The 21,275-nt window shown below is 40.1% G+C and overlaps 1 protein-coding gene across 2 annotated transcripts in view; it reads left to right on the plus strand.

Moving 5' to 3' along the window:
• The first annotated feature begins 3,120 nt into the window (after window positions 1-3,120).
• Window positions 3,121-21,275, plus strand: part of pkig (protein kinase (cAMP-dependent, catalytic) inhibitor gamma) — a 48,297-nt gene continuing 30,142 nt past the window's right edge. The window contains exon 1 of one of the 2 annotated variants that reach the window (XM_033627918.2): window positions 3,121-3,397. The gene's annotated coding sequence lies outside the window, so the exon portion shown is untranslated. Of the gene's footprint in view, window positions 3,398-14,830; window positions 14,855-21,275 lie in introns of those variants that run through there. The other variant, XM_078169780.1, reaches the window with a different exon arrangement.

Consider the following 21,275-nt stretch of genomic DNA (forward strand, 5'->3'; position numbering starts at 1 on the left):
GTGCTATTTGTGTCTTGTTTGTGTTGTGGATGTTGTTGTTGGCAGAGTGGTGGAGGTGTGCTGCAGGCACTGGGGAGGTTGTGGGTATTTTCACAACATAATTACAATACACTGTGACTGACTTGAGCAGCGTTTGCCAAACTGGGTTTGTGGCTCCCCAAAGAGCTCATAAATACAGTGGTGGAAAAAGAACTCAGACCTTTTACTGGTGTTTAAGTTGTAATATGACGGATTAAAAATACTCCATTACAAGCAAAAGTCTTGCATTCAAAAATGTACTTAAAGGGTAACCTTGATACTTTCCAACCTGGACCTTATTTTCCTGTGTTTTTAAATAACTAATTGCAATGTAATCCATGCAGGCAATTGAGCACCTTCAATTTACATGTACTAAGTGCTTGTTTTGCCACTGACAGTCGCAGATTGTTATATGAAGTGTCTGACAACTTATGAAAAGGATCCTTACAGAGAGAGACTCTTTTGTTACAGAGTGAGATCCTCTTTATTTAACCAGAAACAGCCCCAAAATTGCTATCACCAAATCTACCAGACTCCATTTAAATAAACAGTAATTTTAGTGTATATAGAACCTGAATATTTTCACATCTAACTGGATGAATTAAGAGTTTAATCAACCAAATCAGAGCTGGTGATTGCTGGAACACTAATAAGACAAACTAAGATGGCTTTTGTGAGTTTTATTTTGTTTCTGTCGTCTTTGAATGAAGCATGTTTTACAATGATAAAATAACTGTTTATTTAAATGGAGTCTGGTGGGTTTGATAATTGTGATTTCTCACCTGTTTCTGGTTAAACAAAAAGGTCTATCTTTGTAGGGATCCTTTCCACTATATTCCACACTTTGAAAAATAGTCTGAGCCTCTCATTGGCAACAACAAACACTATAAGTGGATGTAAATTGTTTTGTCGCTACCTGCTGCAGCAGTCTTACTAAATACCGGACCAATTTCAGAATCTGTCGTTCCCATTAGTCATTTAGACACAAAAACATGGGAGAACAGGGTCCAGGCTGAAAAATTTAGAAGTTAGCCTTACAGAAGTCTTGATCACTAAATGTAAAAGTATAAATACTCATGTAGATTTGGTGTTTTCAGAGTGCTACATCATGATACACACTCTAGTCTATTGGGTACAACGACAAAACTAATGCAGTCTAATACAACGGCCTTGCAATAAATTCTACAGACTACCATGTGACATTTCTCACTACTTTCACTATTTTTTAGAAATCAAACATTCAGTCGATTCATAGAGAAAACAATCAGCAGTTTAACCCATAATGAAAATAGTCATTAGTGGATTTCTACAAAAGTTCAAAGTGAGCTCCACCTCGACCAAATACAACAGTGAAACCCTACTTTCACATTAATGCATGAGTAAAAATCTAATAATATAATAGTCACAGTCACAGGGGACATTTTTGATTGAGAATTGTTACTCTGAAGTTTCCCTGATTATAGCCTACTTACATAACCTACATTTACTGAAAGGGTAATTTCAGTGTTTTTTTTTTTTCAACCTGGACCCTATTTTTCCATGTTTTTTTGTCAAAGTGACTCATGGGAATAACACGTGTTTTAAACGGCCCGGTATTAAAGGAGAGGGCTGCAGCCGACAGCAGCAAAACAGGTTGCAACGTAACTACTCGGGGCATCTGTGCACAATTAATTTAGGTCCACTAAAAGTGCTTGTTTTTGTCACTGACAGGCTCAGATTAATATTCTTTGAATTGACAACACTGTGGAAAGGATCCCTACAGAGACAGACCTTTTTGTTAAAGAGTAAGATCCTCTTTATTTAACCAGAAACAGCTGAGAAATACTATCACCAATAAACTGTAATTTATCATTGTAAAACACACTTCATTCAAAGTTGACATAAACAAAATAACTCACACAAACAATCTTGATTTGTCTTTCCAACGTTCCAACAATCACCAGAATAAACCCTTAACTTACCCGGTCAGATGTGTAAATCGGCTGGCTCTTTACACACTTAAATTACTGTTTATATTTTGCAATTTATTACCTGTTTTCCCAACTGCAAATTATTTCCCCCAAGGAAAACTGTCGATATCAATTTTACTTCATAAGATCACTCAGCTTTATGTTTCATTTCTCCATAGAGACTGGGCACGGCAATGTCGGTATAAAAACTGCGGGACGGAGTCACATACCGATAGAGTGTTTTTAGCTTGTAACAAAAGCTTTTGTTTTCAACAGTGCTCCATGGATGCAGATCTTTGCTCATGAAGTAGGTGAGGGACTGTGTTATTTTCAAGTTTTTGTCGTGCTAAGTGTGTCCAGTGTGTTTTTTTTCCGGCAGGGTGGTTTTAGCGTCACCTTGGCCGTCAGCGGCTAACGCTATCTTTGGATCGTGGAGTGTGAGGTGAGCCCTGGTGTTCTTGGTATTCCCGGTCTTGCATGTGTCATATCCATGTCCGTCTTTCCTTCCACGTTGAAAAAATCCCAAATAAGTAGAGTCGTTTGATTTGAACACCAACAGCTCGTTTCGGATTTCTTTGTTTTGACGAACTTCCTGCCAAATGCCCCCGAATCAGCACCATCTAGTGGACCGAAAAAGCAGCTGATTTTTTGAGTATCAGAAGTTGTATTTAAATGTGTATTTGCATAATTGAATGATGTAAAAAATCGATACTTGAATACAATTTTCACCACGCAAAATATCGCGATACTATGCTGTATCGATTTTTTTCCCTCCACCCCATTATTATTATTATTATTATTATTATTATTATTATTATTATTATATTTAGTGATAGAGTATTTCTTCTACTGTGTGGTATGAGTGCTTTTATTAAAGTGAGGCAGAATAGCTCATCTGTCACAGCTGAAACCAACATGAGAAACATCTGGGGGTTCCCCTCCCTGCATGGACATCTCATCAGTGGGGTGTGTGCTGGTTTGATGTGCATCTAAATAAAGCTGCCGTGACATGAAAGCTATAGTGAAACGTCCCTTAATAGAAATAAAAAAAAAGATGCATAATGTGTAAGTGTTTGATCTTCAGAGTGCAGTGTGGTGTTGGCTCCAGCCCACAGAGGAGTGGGAGCCTCCACAGGCTCGCTCTGATTGGCTCAGACACGGATAACTCCATTTTGGAAAACAGCTGTTTGAAGACACAACCTTCTCTCGTTGTTTGCAGACGGTACCTGGAGAAAAACAGGCAGCCTGATAACACACGCACACACCTGTCATCGCCACGGGGGTTTTATCCACAGCAGCGTGCTCCAGTTTTCGGCCCGGTTCGACTCGCTCGCTGCGTTTTTGTCCGACTGCCAGGAAACTTAACCGGAGGATCCATGGTGTTAAATTTCCATTGTAACAAGTGGATAACAGGAGGCGACCCGACCAAGGTTAGTGGCGATTTTACTGATATATATGCGGCGGGAAAACCGCTTTTACTGTAGATTTGTGTGCGTAAAGATGCTGAATGTTTGAAGTGAGCAGCCGCAGGGAGCTGCAGAGTCACGAAGCGAGGGTTGGTTTTTTCTCCACATGATTTCCAAAAGGCATTTCTCCAGCCAGCACAAAGACTAACCACAGACAATACATCTTTCTTTGCAGAGCCGCTGCTGTCCACTGTACACACACACTCTGAACGCCTTACATTAATTTCCCTCCGTGAATCACATTATGAATGTTAATCACATTTTTTCCCTCGACTGTGTGAGGCATTCAAGTGCATCCATTATGCTGGTGTGTATTGTGTGTACTGTGTACAGTTTTAGGCATGCACGTCCTTCCCACACATTAGCTGCTGCATTCAGGGAAGCTAATGACAGCCTGGATAGCTTTTGAAAGCTCTCATCTCCTCTCTCATCAACTGTGCTTTTCTGCTCTGTCAATGCATGCAGCCAACAGCTTCCTCCCCTCCTCCTCCCCTGTAAACACAAATCAACTTGGTCTTCTATTTCCTAACTCGATTAGATAACAAGGCAGCGATGACAGCAGGTTTTCATGCAATAACCTGGCTGCTGAGAGAAGAGGGGACATGTCAGTCCGGCTTTTCTGCAGGTGAAATGACAGGGCTGGATGGAGATGGTGCTCAGAGATTCAGCAGCAGCAGCAGCAGCAGCAGCAGCAGTAAGGAGGGGGGTTGGGATGGGGGGGAGCAGCCTGGGACCCCCCACTTTGCTTGAGTGTTGCTGGGCAAGTGCCAGCGTTACTGGGCATGGGCACTGGTGAAGATAAATAGTGGCTTCTCGCCTGCCTGTGGTGCTTTACTTCATTGTGGACTGGCTGGCTGGCTGTAACCAAAACAGTGTTCTCCCTGAGCTCAGCCAGTGCACGCTCAACATGTAATCTAGACATAAAAAAAGCACCAACAATTCTGATTAAAGTAGCAGTGTTGCAATATAACAACCGGTTTTATTTCAGACCAGTGTCAGCTGGATTGTATCATGTCTTGACAGGGACAAACAAGGGAGGGGGGACTGGGATGTGTTCTGGTTTTGCATTTCATGGTTCTTGCAAACTGTTGCACATCATTTTACATTCCACATTATGGAAAGAAAAGCAGGCAATTATGTGATTCTGTATCCAGGGTTAAAATATTCCCTGAAAGAGTAAAGACAGGATGATATGTAGGGCTGCAACTAATGATTATTATAATTTTTCTGTAGATTATCTTCCTGTTTCATTGATTAATCTTTTGACTTAAAAATGTCCATCACGATGTCCTAAAGCCCGAAGTGATGATATGAACCAGCTTGTTTTGTCTGACCAACACTCCAAAATCAGCATATATTCAGTTTACAATCACATAAAACAATGAAAAATAGCAAATCTTCATTATTTAGAAGCTGAAACTTGAGAATATTTTGGAAACATTGTGGATAACGTGATGTTAGATTAAGGCACAAAAAACACATGGTTATGGTGGTTTTGGTGGCACAATCACAGCTGGAAATGCCACCAATGTCTCGCTAAATAAAACCCCCACGTCTAGTGGAACAATCACAGCTGGAATTATCGCTGATATCTTGCTAAGAAACATCCACCTTTGGTGGCAGAGTCATGGCTAGGAATTCTGCTAATGTCTTGCTAAAAAAACACACCTTTGGCGGCACAGTTAAAGCTTGAAATGTTGTCGATGTCTTGCTAAGAAACACCTGCTTTTATTGGCACGGTCACAGCTGGAAATGCCCCCAATGTCTTGCCAAAAAAACCTCGCAACCTGCTTTTGGTGGCACAATCAAAGCTGGAAATGCTGCTGATGTGTCACTGAAAGAAAAACACTTTTGGTGGCACAATCATGGCTAGGAATTCTGCTGATGTCTTGCTAAAAAACCCCACCTTTGATGGCACAATTAAAGCTCGCAATGTTGCTGATGTCTTGCTAAGAAACACCTGCTTTTGGTGGCACAATCATGGCTGGAAATGCTGCTCATGTCTTGCTAAACAGCTGCTTTTGGTGGCACAATCAAAGCTGGAATTCTGTCATTGCTAAATATGAGCTGGAAGTGCTGCTGATTTCCTCGCTGAAGAACAAACCAAATTTTTGGTTTGTTGGTCTGAAACAGTGGACTGTAGTTGTCTGCAGCTTGGCAGCTGTCTCTCCCAGGTGTCACACCATCCGCTATTCTCTACATCTCCCGATGACAAAGTCAGGTCATGCACATGTAATCAGAACTGCGTCACTTTATAAAGGTTAGTAAGATATGCAAGACAAAAACAAATGTACCTCATGTAAGTTTGGCCAGCTGAAGGTGAATGTGTCTGGCCATATATCAAATGGTACCATCATTCCTGGGCATAATTTCAGCATCAACAAGCAGATAATTTTGTTTAAACTGGTGGAAAAATCCAGTGATGTAGGGGATTAAACCACCTGATGAATTTAAGATTAGAATAAGTACAGTCTGATGTCATTTATGTCTCTTTTTGGAATAGTGCTCGACTGCCTTGTCTCCTCTCTTTGTACCAGCTAACCAAACACGGTCTGTTATCCTTCGAAATGGCCAGGGGGAGTGGAGAGCAGCCAGAACAGAGAGTGCAGCAATGCAAGAAAAACCACTGCTACTACAGAGACACACATGCCCTGCTGACCTTGGTTAGATCCCTGCAGAACCTCTTGTGTTTCAATCATATTTACCCAATCAAAACAAGACTGTGTAGAACAAAAGACGGAGCTTCAAAACCGTGAAGATGACATGTTACGGCCGTTATAAAGACTCGTCCCCAGAGGCCTTTGTGTATTATGCATCTTGTAATCTGTGACGCCGGTTATTCAGAAAGCTGCTAAATCAAGAGCACTCAGATCATACTAGTACCGTTATATCTGCAGTGCTGCATGACACTCTCCCTAGCACCGTGCTCTTCCTGCAACTCCTTCAGTCATATCTGCTCCTGCTGAGGGCTGCCAACAACAACATGATTACCCTGAGAACATTTGGACCCCTATATCCTGGTGCTGAGAGTCTGCATTAAGCATAAACGGCAGGGGTTGGACGGTTACTGTGCGGTTGTTTTTCCGTAAGTGGTCATCAGATTTTTTATTTTTTTTTCCTGCCAGACAGCTTTCTCTGTGCTCCGCTCGTAGTCCTGCTGAAGGTTAAAAGAGCCTTCCCCAATATGCTGTAGTACATGTAGACTGTTTCACTACTGGTTTGAGAATACTGTTGTTTAATGTGAATCTGAGGTGGCTGGATTTGAAGCCTTTCTGCAGGACGCACGCTAAATGCTTCAGATAAAAATAGCAATCTATTCTCAGAATTGGTTCAAGAGCCTTCTAGATTTCTTCGCGATTGCGTCCACAATCAGTCGCCTGTCCGGAGACCTTTGCATGTTAAAGATAACATGGATCAGAAAACAACAGGCCTGCAGCTGAGTCTGTGATGGTGAAGCAGGGTTTTTGGTACCATGTGAACGCACTGCTCAGGGTCTATTTTTGTATGCCTCCCTCTGTATAATCATGGGTTTAATGTGTACATATTTTGTGGACAGGGATTTGTCGGTTCAACTGCGTTAACCTCTAACCACATTCTTTGCCTTGTGTGCAGAGGACTTAAGCCCCTCTGTTTTTAGCTCCCTGCCTTCCCCATGAGGAGAAAATGAGCGCCATCATCACCCCGGCCCTCAGTGTGTCGTGCACCAGACAGAAAAGGCTCTCTGATACAGATTGCAGAGCACTGCAGGAGACTCGGATTATAAGAATGAAAAATGATTATTTACTCTGTAACTTCTCAGTCAAAGCTCCAGCTCGAGTTTAATTTTCCTGATCGTGAGCATCTATGCAGAGCATCTCTGGGGTCAGATGTGCAAACCACAGTATGCACAAAAACCACGCGTACATCGTTTCCCACGCTTTTATTTATGAAAGACTGGTTGGATGTTATGACAGTAAATGAAATATAAGGTGACAGATGAGATCTAAATAATAAAACATTGTCTGTTTAAGTTGTTGCAGGTTTCACTTACTGTCTGATGTATTTGCAGTCTACATAGAAAAGTGCTTATAAATATAATGTGTCTTTTAAAGAGCACTCTTTTACTGTAGGGATCCTTTTTTGTCCTTTTATTTAATGCTTTACTGTAAAGCACTACTAAAGACCTTTTGGATAACGGTGCTGTAAAGTTAATTATATTGATTATCTGTCTGACTTTTAATCGTGATGATTGAGATGTCAAAGCCTGTGATGGTACATTTAATGAAATAGTGATACAGATGCTATAAATAGCCACAGTTGTGTAATGATAGCTGACAGGTCTAATGGAGAGGTGGAGTGAGATGAAGTATTGATAAAAATGGGTGACGTCTGCAACTATTTATGGCTGGAGTAGTGCTGGTCCTCCAGTTTTACTATGTACCGAAACATACTGATTTTAACAACACCGCCAACAGTGTCTGTTACAGAGTGTACCGTTTTTTTTGTGCACAGTGAACACAGCACTCCTGCCTTCATTAGCAGTTTTATTTTAATTAGCCACTTGGGTGCACCTTTCTGCTGGTCAACTTGAGGCAGAGCAGCCGCAGCAGGGGCAGTGGACCGAGCTGCTTCTCTGCATATATACTCTACTACTGCGGCCATGATCAGCCCTCAAAATGATATGACTTTCCTCCTCATGGGTTGGCTTCACATATTTGTTTGTAGTAGTTTCGAGGAAGTGTGCACAGGGGTTGGTGGTGTTAGTGCCCAATTTACCTGAACACGAGGAGGGAAAGAAAAGAGCACTTGCCATAGCTCTTATTCCATTCACATGATTTGGTGAGGATTTTTCTGTTGAATATAATTCAGTAAAGTTTTAATTATGGATGTTTAAAGAGACCTAGATACAGCATCGAAGGGCAGCCCCCCCTGTTCATTTCTTTGAACATTGTTCAGTGGCACATGAAGCCAAAAAAGCTCTCTTTCCATGGTATGAAATTACCCAGATCTTCCGCATTGTGGGGCCCATAAAGTAAGAGCACTAGAGATTTACGGTGGCCGAGTGCAGCCGAGCAGAACAGTGAACGTCCAGTCTAGCCTTCTGCTACCTTAAGTAGGGATGAAATTTAACAGACCAAACGGATCAAATCCTGAAACTAAAAGGAGGTTGTGATGCTCAAAAAAAATTAGCTGCTGATTTACAGACGTCTCTTTCACCATGTAACTCTATTGGAAATTCTTTTTGAGCAACAGGGCATCACATGCCGGACCTAGACAGTGTAATTCCACTTTTGGCCACTATGTAAAATTGGCTTCAAGCCTGGCTCTCTGGGCCTAATGCATAATGATGTCCTTAATAAGAAACTGAGTGTATGATGTCATCTGGTGACTTTTAGTAACTTTTGGAGCTAGTACTAGTTTCTTTTATTGGCAATGAGTTTGCAACACTGCTGCCATCTAGCGTTTTGGAGATGTAATTGCAGAGGGGGCAAGCACTGTAGGCAGAAGTCCTTGACTTAAAATGCTGCCACTGTTCCTGTTTCAAATTAAAAGCCATTGTTTTAAATATGAGTTGACGGCTGGTATCACCATTCTGGCATTCTCTGAACCCATTGGCTGTATTCGGTGTCTGACTTCCAGCAGACGGCAATACAGCCTCTGGGGGCAGACCCCTGATTTTTTGGCATTCCGGTTTGATTTGGGCGGAGGCGAATTTCCGTTCAAATATAAGTAAATATGCTGAACCAATGTGATGGATTCAGAGTTTGCAATGCCGCCAATTATGTTCCGTCTCATTAATTCACCGCACGGACCGTTTAACCTGGCAACAACTGCAGCCGTCTCAAACGTGATTGGTCAGTATCATGCGGACTACAAACAGCCTACAACCGGAAACCAGGGCTCTTCCACTCTTCTTCCGAAGGCAAGATCTCCGGGGTTTGCCTAACAGAATCTGTATAGAGAGACTACATTCTGGTGGCGGGAGGTTGCTGTGGAAACATTGTGGCCAGTGGCCATTTTGAGCTGCAAAACCCCTTTAGCATTGTATGTTAGCACCACTAGCCATGCTGACACTGCTAATGCTGCTAACAAAGCTAACAGTGAAGTTCGATTAATCAAATAATGGTTAACCCTTAACATCCCTAGTTTTAAATTAAAAACTCTCTAGCGTGTAACACGGTCCAGCCACACACTAGGTTCTGACCCAGTCTAGTTGAACTCTGATGATTTAGTTTGGCCACATGTGTGAGTGTTGGTGACACACCGAGCTCACTGACAAACAGCAGTAAAGATACCCCAGGAACAGTCTTAGAACTTTATGTACGCCGTGAAACTGGGTCACCATTGAAATACACTGTAATCTCCGTGAATACAAACTGACCACAGCCACTGCAAAAGATCAGGCTACTAACTTATAATACCCACATGGAACAAGTGTGTCATACTCAAAAGATAGATGTATGGGTGGAGCAGCACTTTGGTAGATTTAATTCCAACTGAAAATTGGCACAGGAAATATTATATAGTGACCCAGCCAATTGAAGTGGCTTGGCCTTGTTATGGACTGCAGCTGCCTGCAGCTCTGCTCGCACTAAGTGGCTACAGACTGGATGAATATTACATATCCATTAGTCTTTTTATTGTTTCTACATTTATAAGACTCAGCTCTATTTCCTCATGTATTCCCTCTTCCTGATAAATGATATTATTTGGTGAAGCTGCTCCTCAAAGTGGCAACACATTTGTTTTTCAGCATTAGTTAATCAATGCAGCAAAGCCGAGTTACGCCCTCTTGCTTCGGCTGGGTTGACCCACAGCATCAGCATACATTTCACAAATAGGGTCGAGGTGTTGAATAAACACTGTTGTTTATTTGGCGAGAGGAAATTTTAATCAAGCCTTATTATGTAAATGCATTCTCATCCATGTGAACTGGTTTGGAAGTAAAAGAGTCGTGTCCTGTTTTGGCCTCTCGCAAGTCAGTGAGAGATGATTTGATGAGAATCTCTCTCGACTACAAAAAAAGATAAAAATGAGCTTTGATTATTTTAGGTGGAGTGGCCCATTTCAAATTCCATGTGAAGTGATGAGACAGAGAAATGCTGGAGGCTAAAAGGAACAGCATGACCTTGACTGTTTGATGGGGAGTTGTAAGCTTGTGATCTGCTTTGTGCTTTGATTTGATCCACTTTGGGAATTCTCAGGCTCCGTTTGCCTTAAAATATTTGATTGTTTTTCTGAGAGGGTTTTCATCCAAATCCCAGAGGGCGGCGGCCGATGAGCGATGTTGAAACAGGGTCGCTCACAGGAAGTACAGAGCAAATTACTGACTGTCATTAAAATTCAATTGACAGTGAGATATTAGAAGTGTATTCAATTTCTCTCTCTGCTGCTGGAGGAAAACCGAATTCATCAAATGTGTTAATTACTCTTAACTAGACAAATAAACTGTCGTTGTTGAATGGCCTGTAGGAAAACACTACATGATGACTCAGTGGTCAATAGGCTTTATTCAAACTCTGCTGACTGTAAAATAATATAACTAATAACTTGGTTTTCATATCATGCTACTTAATATTTCTACTTCACGACATTTCATTTCATTGCATAACCTTATAAACTGCAACACAGTGTTAAAGATTGAAACAGGTCGTCCATCCTTATGAGCTTGTGACTCACAGTGTCTAGTTTGAGCCCCTTGTTACGTTTTATGTAACAGTTACACCAAAGATTTCCCCTCAAAACCTCTCAGACAGTTTTATTTAGATAAAAATTAAATTAAAGGGTACATGTTGTGCTCCTTTTCAGGTTCATACTTGTGTTTTAACATTTTACTTTCCTCACACTGTCTATGCTTTAACACCTGTTTTCACCTTCTGTCTGAAACGCTCCATTTTAGCGCCTGTTTCTTTAAGTACCCCCTCCCAAAAAGCCCTCTCTGCTCTCATTGGTCCGCGTGTCTGGGTCTTTCACATCTGGCATAACTGCACCGTCATAAAGTGTTGCAGGAACAACCTGGCCTCACTCCGAAGTCGTCGAAAACTGCCGCCTGGTCAGTGATTTCCGGTGTCAGGGGCTGATGAAAAAAGCCGCCCTTTCATGTCGTCATGATATGCATCTGGTCGCTGTTACTGTTTAATGGAGCCCGGCGATGTCAGGGGGAAACATGGCGAGACAACAAGAAGTCCGAGTAGGGTGGGCGGGTCCAACAAGCACTGACTTCCCTAAAAGACTTTAAAGCCAAACCCTCTTCTTTTTTTCTAAACCCAAAATCCTAAAAGTAAATCCACAGTGTTGAACGAACGTAGTGCGTATTCATTTCTTTTTTGTAATTTACTTTTTTATTGATTTTAACCGCCAACAAGTAAAACAAACAACAACAATAATAATAAAAAAAACATACAACAAGTCGAAAAAATCACAGCAAACTACGACAAGACAGGACAAAAGTTTTCCAATGTTGCAGCAGTAGTGCTTTTATTTTGGAAGAGACTGTATGCAAACTGTTCATTTCCTGTGAAAACAGAAGAGTGTTTTGAAAACGGACGATACACGTAACAGGCTGAAGTTGACATGGCGTCCCAGAGAGTCAACAACCAACGCAATGTTCACTGCAACGTCATATGTCGACGTGGAAAGTCCATGACCACCATTATTATTATTATTATTATTATTATTATTATTATTATTAGGATCCACATTAGCTACTGCATTACAGCAGCTATTTGTCCTGAGGTCCACAACAACTTTACATTTGTGACAGTGCACAGAAAGACTCCCATATAACACTTACCAAAATAACAGGACTAAAACATTGACGCAGGAAAACAAGACAACTCCTGGTAATACAACAATTAAGACAAGTACTTTTTCGTGATTTCATTTGGTCAGTAACTGCCAGTTTGGGGCTAAATTTTGCTCTGATCACCTGATGATGCTCTGGCATTGTAATATTAGACCGAGTATTTATATAATACTAAACACTAACATTTGTATGTTTCCATACACACATTACATGTGCAGGAAAAGGAATAGTTCCCAGGAAAAACAATATTTTTGAAGTTCATTACAGTATGAATCCTATCATATAGCTCACCTTTTTCGTAGTCTCATTTGGAAAACATGACCATATATTAGCATACTGACAGAAAACCATCACCAACTAAATGGCCCTGCACCACAAACAAAGGCCTGAGACTGTGTCAGCAGGAATGAGTCCTAAAACCTGGAAATGAGTCATCATGTTAGCACTTCCTGTTTGTCTCCTGGAAGTCAATGGGTTTTTTAAATGGGTTTTTGGCTAGATGCCTAAAATACAGTCTGTAGAGACTTTCATGTTTTGTTGAACAACATAAAATACATCAATAAGTACACCACTCTTGAATTTTAAAGCCTTTACGTGTCTTTAAAAAGGCAGCTGCTGACAAGTAGCTGAATGAGACTTCAGGATGTCATTACATTACAGTCTCATAGTTTGTCTATAGCAGTATAACGTTAGCTTCTTGCTTCTGGTGGTTGTATTTACACTTCAAATATCATAAATGTGGTGTTCATTTGTGAAGATTATCCTGCTAAACAAAGTAAGCATCATAAACTTTTGTTTGCCACCAAGCTTATTTTCTACAATAATCCAGAATCCAGTGGAAAAATACAATTGATTTAGTTGGCCTACAAGGAAACGTCATTCCTGCACTCTTCTGCAGGCAACAAATGACTGTAACGCAGAATAGCAGGACTTTGTAGTGTAAAAATCAGCAATAAAAGCTTTTAACGCAATTTGGCATGTTCCAGCACTTAATATGATCTGAATTCAGAGACTAATGAACAATATGGGCAAACAAGTTCTCATGTTTTCCTGATGTAGCAGCATAGGTAATGCAAACACTTGCAGCAGCAGATCCATCACAAGCAGACGGCAGTTTGTCAGTGTATTAAGAACGGTCTGAAGGTTTTTACTTTTACAGACGTTTACCTCATTATTTGATTATTGTTTAATATAAACATTTGATATCATCACCTAATATATATGAGAGAAATTCTGCCTAACAGGATTTAATGTAGAGCTGTAATGATTAACCAGAAAATTCATCAGCAACTGTTTTGATGTTCGATTAATTGTTTTAATTATCCTTAGACTGCTTTCTTCTCCATAGTGAAGCTTTGTGATTGTGTGTTTTTTTGATAATGAACTGAATATTTTGGGATTTTGGACTTTTTTTAACCATTTCCTGGTGTGCTAAAGACAAAACAATTAATTGGCAGATTATTGATTAATGAACAAAAATGTTAGTTGCAGCTCAAATATAGTCAGAACCAGCTTTACCTCAACCAGCTCAACAGTCAAATAATGTAATGAATAATTACACTGACAGAGGCCATTTTAAAAAAAAGAATATTTAAACAATACAAACTACACTATAAGTCTCTGACATAGACATACGGTAGTAAAAGGAAGAAAAGAAGAAAATCACAGACACAAAAAAAACAAATCAACAACAAACAGACAACAGAAAACAACTGAATAATGACATCATCATTCTTCTTCTAAACTTGGCCTTCTATCACATCTTTTTTCACAGTCATTCAGTTTCCGCTGCCTTTCGATTCAAAAGTAAATCTATAATAGTATTTAAAATGCTCGGACAAAAATGTCTTAATTCACCAAGCGTTGTTTGACGTCACATGGTTAAGAAAATCTAACTTGACACGAGCTGACTTTTGAAGAAAAGTTTCAGTTGTACTGGGACGGGATATTCAATATCCTGTTGCCATGGAGACAGGTTTATGATCTAATTTATAAAGCTGTTTATAGATTCCAAGTCACAATAATTTCAATTAAAAGTTCTATATAAAATACTGCCGACAAGAAAAATGCTTTTTGGTTGGGGTATGGACGAGGGTGGAAACTGTCGTTTCTGTAAATCTGAAATAAAAGATATGTTGCATTTATTTTGGGTCTGTTCTCATGTGGCAACTTTTTGGACGACTAGCAGAAGATAACTTGAGGTACTTTTATTTTGATTCTTTAAGTACAATTTGCTGAAAATACTTCTGTACATGAACCTAAAGGATTTTAACAAAGTGTTTTACACTGTATTGGTACATTTACTTGTGTAAAAGGTCTGAATGCTTCCTCCACTGTGCACTGGTGTCTCAGCAGCTTTGCCATACAATAGAACAACTGAAGGTGTTTGTCCTGTATACCAACATGAGCGATGGTCCTCTTATCTAGGTCTGGAGGAAAGTGCAGCGGTTGCCTCTGCTCTTTTTACTGTGTTTGCTCACGGGGAGGGTTACGTATGTGCCTTTTTATCCCCGTCAACTCAGCAAATCGAATCACATGACGCCCACATCCTCCGGGACTTGTGGGAGAAAAGTGTGATGATGCAGCTGAGTGGAAATACTTGGCAAACCTCAGGCACATCGTGGTCATCGGTACAGGTGAGAGGAGCGACTTCAAATTATTTTAGCTGCAGCATAAAAGGCAGTTTGTGGTTAGAGCGATCAAATATCTGGCTTTGTAAGTGAGCAGTGTTTGGCTGGATGTGGTTTCTATTGTGTGTTATTTTATTAGACAGAGGACGGGGTTGGAGCTGTGGGTGAAATCCATCTAACAGGTGGTGCAGAGGGACGTAGCCCGCAACCAAATCATATATTCTGTTACAGATTGGCCAAATGGTTGTGTGCTGCAGCATAGCTGAGGAGGATGTATCATGTTTCTCAAGTTTTTTTTTAGTGAAGTAGTGAAAACACTGGAGCCAGTCAGAGATATTTCCTTATTTAGAAAGCACAGTAAATAAACATGCATTCATTCCTTCTCTGCTCCTCTCGTCCTCCCTGTTTTTCCTTTCATCATTTTACCCTCTCTTTGTCCTTAACTGCTTTCCATCCCATCACCCTCCCTTCACTCCCCACCACACCTCCCTCACCTGCTCTTCTATCCCCTCATCTCCCTCTTGTCCTCGCCTCCTCCTCCTCCTCCTCCTCCTCCTCCCCTTTGTCAACTCAAGGGTCTTTTGCAGCCTCCAGTGTGTGCGCAGAGAGCCTGGGAAAAAGATAGGGCATAAACAACACAGGCAAACAAACCACCTGCTTCCTGCTGAGGTCTCGTGTTGTTAAATGTGTGCACAGAAATAGAACCGGGCAACCTTGCAGTAGAGTTAGAATGAACAGTGGGAGGAAAATCACAGACGAACACGGCAGTTGTCCTCGTACGACACATCGGCTTCTGTGTTGTAGATGTAGAAACAGAGTGTGGTTACATCTGAGGACATATGTGAATGGGGAGATGACTTGTATTTAAAGTAAACAATCACTTGATTGGTCGACTGGCAGAAAATAAAAGATCTTTTTTTTTTTTGTTACAAAAAATTATCAAAATGTGCTGTTTTTCTGAGGCTATAGGAAATTGTCACTGACATTTTTAACAGGTTTTTTTTTTTAAATTTTGAGACCATACTGATCAACGCATTCTCACCCCAACCTTGTCACATATTGACGCTTGTTCATGGACTTTCCATGTCCACATACGACATGCGAGGTACTGTGGGTGCGTTGGTTTTTGACGTTCTGGGACGCCGTGTCAACTTCAGCCTGTTACATGCATTGTCTTCTTTCAACATACACTTCTGTTGTCGCAGGAAATGTACAGTTTGCATACAGTCTTTTTCAAAATGAACACACTACGTTGGAGCAATGCCACAAATTGACGCACATGGTTGGTTATATGAAAAAAGAGCAGGGTTTGGCTTTAGAATCTTGAGGGTGCTAACACCGCTCTCTTGGGTGAAAGTTGGTGTTTGTTGGACCCATCCACCAGTTTCTGATGCTGCAAGTCACTGCCCAAGCGCCGGATTTTTCCGACTTCGTACACTCCTTTGAAGACAGCAATGTGCACATTTTGGACAGGGAAGACAGATGGTTTGAAAGAGGTGTAAAAGAAGCCATCTATGTGAAATTGGAAAAACCATCTCAATAGAGGAGGAGGTCTGCGACACCACCTATCCCCCACCTATAATGCTGTCCTTTCATCCTTGCCCAGGAGATTTAACAGCTTAACCTCCAAAAACAATGGTCATTCACAAATGGCTTCATGTGACTAATGACTCCAACGACCACCATTGCAGCAGGAGTTTCAACAACCATCGTTGACACACCATCGGAGCACTAACGAACCAATGACATCATTGGCCTTGTGAAGACCTCCTCAAAGGTTAAATATCTGGGTGTTTCCACACCAGTTTGTCAGACTAGTTCCAGCCTAGTCAGACAAGCATGAACTGATGAAGCCTCTTAGATAAGAGGTGAAACGTCTTCTAAGACAAAACTATGTCCAGTTGTGTTCGATTCAATTGTCTTGAGTTCTCCAAAGATGATGATATAGCTGTCTACAAAACCTGCAAAGCAAAAATAAGACAGGCATCTAGCAAATCCAGTCATTTGTTAATTTCTAGAATTGATTGACAGTGTATAATAATGTTAAATATTCTTTAATAAAGTAATTTATCTAAGACCGCAGCCACCTGAGTAACTTTGTATCATCATATTGTTGCAAAATCAGCAAACAATCTACATAAAAAAGGTCTATTTTCATTCCAGCTCAAAAATTCACTATATCAGCAACCATAGTGGTTATCAGTTCATTTTTCCCCTCTAAATTATTGGTATCGGCCTTAAAAATCCCAGCAAATAATATTGAGACAATCAGGGCAGATGATTGTCATTAATAAAATATCTTAATAATTTGAATTGAATTTGAGTATTATATATAATAATTTTTAGACCAAATGAAGCAGCAAATCTCCACATTTAAAGCCTCGTTCAGACTTAGAGCTAACATCCAGTTTTTGGCATATATATATATATATATATATATATATATATATATATATATATATATATATATATATATATATATATATTTATTAGTATCCAGATTGATTTTTTTTTTATAAAGTCTAGAGAGCGAAAAAAACACATGAAATGCGATTTTTGCAAATAGGATCTAAACTGCATTTGGAGGTGGTTTGAAGTGCAATTACAATCGGATTTCTACGGACGTCTCTGTCCAGACTATAGACTGTATAAAAGAAGTGGACACAGTGATGTCACCCTTTGGTTTGTGAACGACTGTTCTGAACTGTGAGTTTGGCATTTTGACTGGTGCCAGCTTCATTTTTTGTCCCAAGAGGTGACCGTATTTGGATGAGAGGATGCTTCTGAGGAGGATACATGTGTTTAGGCTTCTATCCTGATTGACAGGTCGCCGTAGTAGCAACCTGTCAATCACAAGGTAGCCACACCCTAAAGCATACCCCACCTTATCGCCTATTTTACTCTAGATTGGACTATAATTTACTAACTGAACATCATGCTGTATTGTAGAAGATTTGACGTCATCGATTCAGACCATAAACTCATCAGGAAAATGTTTACTCAGTTAATAAATCAAGTAAGAAGTAGGGTAGGGTCATTTTCATTCTCACTGAGTTGTGCACAATCAGACTCCTTTTTGTAACCAGTGGAGTTGCCGCCTGCTGGCCATTAGAAAGAATGCAGGTTTATGGCACTTGTGCATTCCCGTTACTTTTCAAGTTTTTCCACTTCCTCTAAACAGCTTATATCTGGACGATTAAATCCTGTTTCAAAAAGTCTTTTGCATCACTCTTAACGCTACACACGAGTGAAGAAGTGCTGAGCAGAATCCATGCTGCTACTGGTGGATGCTTGAGCGTACCCATCGAATGATGGTGTTTCACTTAGTCCATCTTGCCCTACTGTGCTTTGATTGGCTAGTAATAACCCCAGCCATGACCTTTTTGCTATAACCCTAACCACTTCTGACCTCGACCTGCCAAACACAGCACGTAGTCATAGCACAGTAGGGCTGGATGTTCATTCTAGCATGAACTGCTACTGCTACTATCAGAGTGTTATGGAGGAGTTCTGTACTGCGACTTGAAAGCTTGTTTATTTTGAGGGCGAAATGTTGAACCTCCAATGCTCATGTTTACACGTTGTATAGCCACGTCACCAGTGAAGCCATGTAGTTACTGATGCTTATGTCATTACCACAGCAACCCATGCAGATAGGATACAAATCTGATTTGATCACTTGCAAATAACAGGGTGGACAGTCTGTCTTAAAGACCAGATTTGAGAAACAAATCTGATTTTGCCTGCAGCCTGAACGTACCTGAGAATGTTTTGCATTTTTCTTTGATGACTGATCATAAAAACTGTCCAATTAACTTTCTGTTGATCAACTATCGATTCATCTAGTAATACTTTCGGCTTTATGAGCATTACATTAAATAAATTAGCAACTAATTGGATGTTTGACCAATCAAAGCACCTTTTAAGCACAAAAGCTTAAGTTTCACTGGTTTCAGCTTCTCAAATGTGAATCTTGACTAATTTTCTTTGTTGTCTGATTCATTGTTAACTGCATATCTTCAATGTTTGGACAAAACAAGACAGTTGAAGACATCACATTCAACTTTAGTAAACTGTAATGAACATTTTGTACTATTTTCTGCCATTTTATATGTGAAAGAATAAGAAAATTTACTCCAGATTAATCAATAATAGAAATAATTGTGTCTTTTGCAGCCAGTTCATAGAGATGTCTTTTTAAGTCCGACCAACTACCCATAAATATTTAGTTCACTGTGATTTAAATCAGCAAATCTTCACATTTAGGAAGCCGACACCAGAGTGTGCTTAATTAAAGATCTGTAGAGATTAATCGACTATTATTAAAATAGATGCAGATACACTGTCTTTTGATTGAGTCTGCGATTAATTACTTATTTCAGCTGCACATGTCCATGACACAAACATCCATCTTATTCATTTTAGCTCTTATAACATGAACAAGCACTTTGCACTTTTCATAACTTCCAGTTCCGTTTGTATTTTATATGACAGATTAATCTTCAGATTATTTTCTAGATTCACCGATTAATACATTGATGAAAACACCAATCACATTTTCCCAGAGTAAAGACATAGGGGATTGTTTCTGTAGCATAACGTCATCAAGTTGTTTGTTTTGTTCATCCAACGGTCAAAAGACATTTAATGTGCAATGATTTTGAACAGAGCAGCTGAAACAAGAGAATACCATGATGGTTAATTGATTATAAACAATGTCAGGTCTAATTAAAATGATTAAATCACAATTCCAAGCTGGGGACATTTAAAAGTAAACTAAATGGAATAACCAGACAGAATATAAACACAACTTTCAGAGCAGCATGAATGAAATATTGTGCTTTTTATCTTCTTTCAGCTCTCCGCACTTTCCCCGACACACAGCAGAGTCACACACATCTAAATATTTTTAACTTGGAAGTAGCACCTTTTCAAAGAGTTATAACCGTGCGACGTCCTTAACTTATAATACCCCCTGGAGCAGCTTTACACAGACATGAATTAGTTTGGCTTCTTAAGTAAACAAGAGAATAACTGCTGAGAGATGTTTGTCTCAAGGAACATTAATCTCTTGTACTTGTTTTAACCCAGAGAAATAGGCTGTGATTCATACGAGCAGAGGTGGAAGAAGCACTCGGATCTTTTACTTCCTCTCACGGTCTGTCTCTCTTTCTATGTATCATTTTGTCATATGGATTACTGTAATTTTATAATGTTGATTTGTTTTGTACATTCGACATCTGTTGCATATTTGTCTGTCCTGGGAGAGGGATCCCTCCTCAGTTGCTTTTTCTGAGGTTTCTTCCCCATTAAAGGGTTTTATACGGGGAGTTTTTCCTTATCACGATGACAGTCCAAAGACAGAGGGATGTTGTATGTTGTAAAGCCCTCTGAGGCACATTGTGATTCGAAGGGCTTTACAAATAAAATTGATTTGAATTGCATCTTTATTCAGTAAAAGTAGCAGCACCACTGTGTAGAAAAAGTCAGTTGTTTATAAGAACTTCTAATGCAGAACAGCCCTTTTCAGAGTAATATATATTATTAGATTATAGTCACTGATGCAGTCATGTGAACATCACTGGTGGAGCTACTTTAAATTACTTTATATCCTGCTGGGTAGCTTAATACCAGAGTTAATGGTCCAATATAGGCCACTGAATTGGAGTCGAAGTATAAAGAAGCTTAAAGTGGAAATACTCAAGTAAAGTACAAGTATCTCTGAATGTTACTGAAGTACAGTAGTTGAGCAAATAATATTTATGATAATCTTAATGTATAATGAGGAAAACTCTGTCTGTGTGTCTGTTCCACGTTTTTCTCCTCACTGACTTGGTCAATCCATGTGAAATTTGGCACAGTGGTAGAGGGTCATGGGAGGATGCCAATGAAGCAATATTACATCAGTTGGCCAAAGGGGGGCGCTATAGCAACCGATTGAAATTGCAAACTTTGAATGGGCATATCTCATGCCCCGTATGTCGTAGAGACATGAAACTTTGCACAGAGATGCCTCTCCTCATGAGGAACACATTTGCCTCAAGAACCCATAACTTCTGCTTATATAGATTTTCCGCCATTTTGAATTTTTTGAAAAACACTTCAAATGGATCTCTTCCTAGGAAGTTTGAGCGATCTGCATGAAACTGGGTGAACATAATCTAGGGACCAATATCTAAAGTTCCCTCTTGGCAAAAGTTGGAAAACTTACTAAAACTGAGCTTCTATAAGGCAATGAATATTGTGGAGGGCGTGGCTCATCACATAAAGGTGTATAACATCTCAAGGGTTTCACCCGTCACCACGCAACTTTGTAGGCACATGACCACACATAATCTGAGGGGACCCCTCCATTATTGACCCCATCCAACAAAATGGGGGCGCTAGAGAGCTCATTTCTTATCTATGCCTAACCGCCATATGGATT

This window comes from Epinephelus lanceolatus, chromosome 8 (genome assembly GCF_041903045.1).
Source record: "Epinephelus lanceolatus isolate andai-2023 chromosome 8, ASM4190304v1, whole genome shotgun sequence".
NCBI classification, from domain to species: Eukaryota; Metazoa; Chordata; class Actinopteri; order Perciformes; family Serranidae; genus Epinephelus; species Epinephelus lanceolatus.